Source organism: Ovis aries, chromosome X (genome assembly GCF_016772045.2).
Source record: "Ovis aries strain OAR_USU_Benz2616 breed Rambouillet chromosome X, ARS-UI_Ramb_v3.0, whole genome shotgun sequence".
Lineage (NCBI taxonomy): Eukaryota > Metazoa > Chordata > Mammalia > Artiodactyla > Bovidae > Ovis > Ovis aries.
In genome coordinates this window covers 75372061-75376364 of record NC_056080.1, presented here as the reverse complement: position 1 = coordinate 75376364, position 4304 = coordinate 75372061, and positions in this window count along the sequence as shown.

The window sequence follows — 4304 nt, the reverse complement described above, 5'->3', positions numbered from 1 at the left end:
TAAGAGTTTTATAGTTTCTGGCATTTGTGATTCCTGCCTCCTTTATCAAAGATAACAGCCATGGGTACATGTGTTTCTCTCGGGGCTTTCTGTCTTATTCCATTGGTCTGTATTTCTGGTTTTGTGACAGTACCAAACTGTCTTGATGACTACAGCTGTGTAGTATAATCTAAAGTCAGGAAGATTGATTCCAACAGCTGTTTTTCCTTCTTAAGATTGCTTTGGCTATTAAAGGTTTCTTGATTACCCATAAAAATTGTGAATTTTTTTTCTAGTTCTGTAAAAATGCTATTGGTAGTTTGATAGAGATTGCACTGAATTTTTACAATACTGATTCCTCCAATCCAAGAACATGATATATCTCTCCATCTGATTGTGTCATCTGTGATTTCTTTCATTTATGTCTATAGCTTTCTGTATATACAGGTCTTTTGACTCTTTGGGTAAGTTTATACTAGGTATTTTCTTTTTTTGTTGCAATGGTGAATGAGATTGTTTCCTCAATTACTTTTTATGAGTTTTCATTGTTAGTGTATAGGAAGGTAAGAAAGTTCTGTGTATTAATTTTTATATCCTGTGACTTTACTAAATTGAATGATTAATTCTAGTAATTTTCTGGTGGCATCTTTAGGGTTTTCTATGTATAGTTCATGTCATCTGCAAATGGTGAAAGTTTTACTTCTTTTCCAATCTGGGTTCCATTTATTTCTTTGCTGTGATTATGACTTCCAAACTTATATTGAATAATAGTGTGAATCCTTCTATTGTTCCTGATCTTGGAGAAAACACTTGCAGTTTTTCACCACTGAGAATAATGTTTTCTGTGGGCTTGCTAGATATAGCTATATTATGGTGAGGTAGGTTCCTTCTATACTACTTTTATGGAGAGCTTTCTATCATAAATTGCTGTTGAATTTTATTGAAGCTTTCTCTGCATCTATTGAGATATTCATACGGTTTTTATTTTTCAATTTGTTAATATGATGTATCACATTGATTGTTTTGCATATGTTGAGGAATCTTGCCATCCCTGGGATAAACCCCACTTGTTCATGGTGTATGATCTTTTAATGTGTTATTGAATTCTGTGTGCAAGAATTTTGCTAAGGATTTTTAAATCTATGTTCATAACTGATACTGGCCTGTAATTTTGTGTGCCTGTGATGTCTTTGTCTGGTTTTGATGTCAGGGTAACTGTGGTCTCAAGTGAAAGAGGAGAGTGAAAAAGTTGGCTTAAAGCTCAACATTCAGAAAACGAAGATCATAGCATCCGGTTCCATCACTTCATAGCAAATAGGTGGGGAAAAACTGGAAACAGTGGCTGACTTTATTTTTCTGGGCTCCAAAATCACTGCAGATGGTGACTGCCACCATGAAATTAAAAGACGCTTACTCCTTGGAAGGAAAATTATGACCAACTTAGACAGCATATTGAAAGCAGGGACATTACTTTGCCAACAAAGGTCCATCTAGTCAAGGCCATGGTTTTCCAGTGGTCATGTATGGATGTGAGAGTTGGACTATAAAGAAAGCTGAGCACTGAAGAATTGATGCTTTTGAACTGTGGTGTTGGAAAAGAATCTTGAGAGTCCCTTGGACTGGAAGGAGATCCAACCAGTCCATCCTAAAGGAGATCAATCCTGGGTGTTCATTGTTAGGCTTGATGTTGAAGCTGAAACTCCAATACTTTGGCCACCTGATGCAAAGAGCTAACTCATTGGAAAAGACTGTGATGCTGGGAAAGATTGAGGGCAGGAGGAGAAGGAAACGACAGAGGGAGGATGAGATGGTTGGATGGCATCACCGACTCAATGGACATGGGTTTGGGTAGACTCCAGGAGTTGGTGATGGACAGGGAGGCCTGACGTGCTGCTGTTCATGGGACTGCAAATAGTCGGACACAACTGAGTAACTGAACTGAACTGAACTGAGAATGAGTTTTGGAGTTTTCCTTCTTCTGCAATTCTTTGGGGGAGTTTGAACAGGATTGCTGTTAGTTCTTCTCTAAACATTTGGTAGAATTCACTTGTGAAGCTACATGGCCCTGGGCTTTTATTTGTTGGAAGATTTTGCTCACAGTTTCAATTTCAGTACTTGGTTGGTCTGTTCATAATTTCTATTTCTTTCTTGTTCAGTCTTGGAAGATTGCGCTTTTCTAAAAATTTGTCCATTTCTTCTAGACTGTCCATTTTATTTGCCTATAGTTACTCATAATAGTATTATGTTTCTTTATACTTCTGCATTGTGTGTTGTAACTTCTTTTTCATTTCTAACATTATTGATTTGAGTTTAATCCCTTTGTTCTTCATGAGTCTGCCTAATGGTTTGTTGATTTTGTTTACCTTCTCAAAGAACCAGCTTTTAGTTTTATTTATCTTTGCTATTCTTTGTAAGAACTGGACCATAAAGAAGGCAGACTGTCAAAGAATCGATGCCTTCAAACTGTGGCGCTGGAGAAGACTCCTGAAAGTCCCTTGGAAAGCAGGAACATCAAAGCGTCAATCTTAGGGGAGATTAATCTTGAATATTCACTGGAAGGAGTGATGCTGAAGCTGAAGCTTCAGTATTTTTGGTCGTCTGATGCAAACAGACAATTCATGGGATAAGTCTCTGATGCTGGGAAAGATTAAGGGGAGAAGGAGAAGCAGACGTCAGAGGATGAGATGGCTGGATATCATCACCATTGCAATGAGCATGAGCCTACACAAACTCTAGGAGATGGAGAGGGGCAGGGAGGTCTGGTGTGCTACAGTTCATGGAATTGCAAAGAGTTCCACGGGACTGGGTGACAAATAACAAAAACATTGTTTCTGTAATTTCTTTTTCCTGTATTTCTGATCTGATATTTATGGTTTCATGTCTTTCTCTAATTTTGGTAGTTTTTGTTCTCTTGCCTTAGGTATAATGTTCAGTTCAGTTCACACACTCAGTTGTATCTGACTCTTTGTGACCCCATGAGTCGCAGGACTCCAGGCCTCCCTGTCCATCACCAACTCCCGGAGTTCACTCACACTCATGTCCATCGAGTCAGTGAGGCCATCCAGCCATCTCATCCTCTGTCGTCCCCTTCTCCTCCTGCCCCCAATCCCTCCCAGCATCAGAGACTTTTCCAATGAGTTAGCTCTTTCCATCAGGTGGCCAAAGTATTGGAGCTTCAGCTTCGGCATCAGTCCTTCCAATGAAAACCCAGGACTGGTCTGCTTTAGGATGGACTGGTTGGATCTCCTTGCAGTCCAAGGGACCCTCAAGATTCTTCTCCAACATCTCAGTTCGAAAGCATAACTTCTTTGGCACTCAGCTTTCTTCACAATCCAACTCACACCCATACATGACCATTGGAAAAACCAGAGCCTTGAGTAGATGGACCTTTGTTGGCAAAGTAATGTCTCTGCTTTTCAATATGCTATCTAGGTTGGTCATAACTTTCCTTCCAAGGACTAAAGGTCTTTTAATTTCATGGCTGCAGTCACCATCTGCAGTGATTCTGGAGCCCCCCAAAGTAAGCCTGACACTATTTATCCTGTTTCCCAATCTATTTGCCATGAAGTGATGGGATCTGATGCCATGATCTTAGTTTTCTGAATGTTGAGCTTTAAGCTAACTTTTCACTCTCCTCTTTCACTTTCATTAAGAGGCTTTTTAGTCCCTTCCTCTTCACTTTCTGCCATAAGGGTGGTGTCATCGGAAGTTATTGATATTTCTCCTGGTAATCTTTATCCCAGCTTGTGCTTCTTCCAGCGCAGTGCTTCTCATGATGTACTCTGCATATAAGTTAAATAGGCAGGGTGACAATATACAGCCTTCACGCATTCCTTTTCCTATTTGGAACCAGTCTGTTGTTCCATGTCCAGTTCTAACTGTGGCTTTCTGACCTTCATATAGGTTTCTCAAGAGGCAGGTCTGGTGGTCTGGTTTTCCCATCTCTGTCAGAATTTTCCACAGTTTATTGTGATCCACACAGTCAAAGGCTTTGGCATAGTCAATAAAGCAGAAATAGATGTTCTTCTGGAACTCTCTTGTTTTTTCGATGATTCAGTGGATGTTGGCAATTTGATCTCCGGTTCCTCTGCCTTTTCTAAAACCAGCTTGAACATCAGGAAGTTCATGGTGCACATATTGCTGAAGCCTGGCTTGGAGAATTTTGAGCATTACTTTACTACAGTGTGAGATGAGTACAATTGTGAGGTAGTTTGAGCATTCTTTGGCATTGCCTTTCTTTGGGATTGGAATGAAAACTGGTATAAGATTAGGTTGTTTATTTGCTGTTTTTCTTATTTCTTGGGGTAGATGTGTTATTATAAACT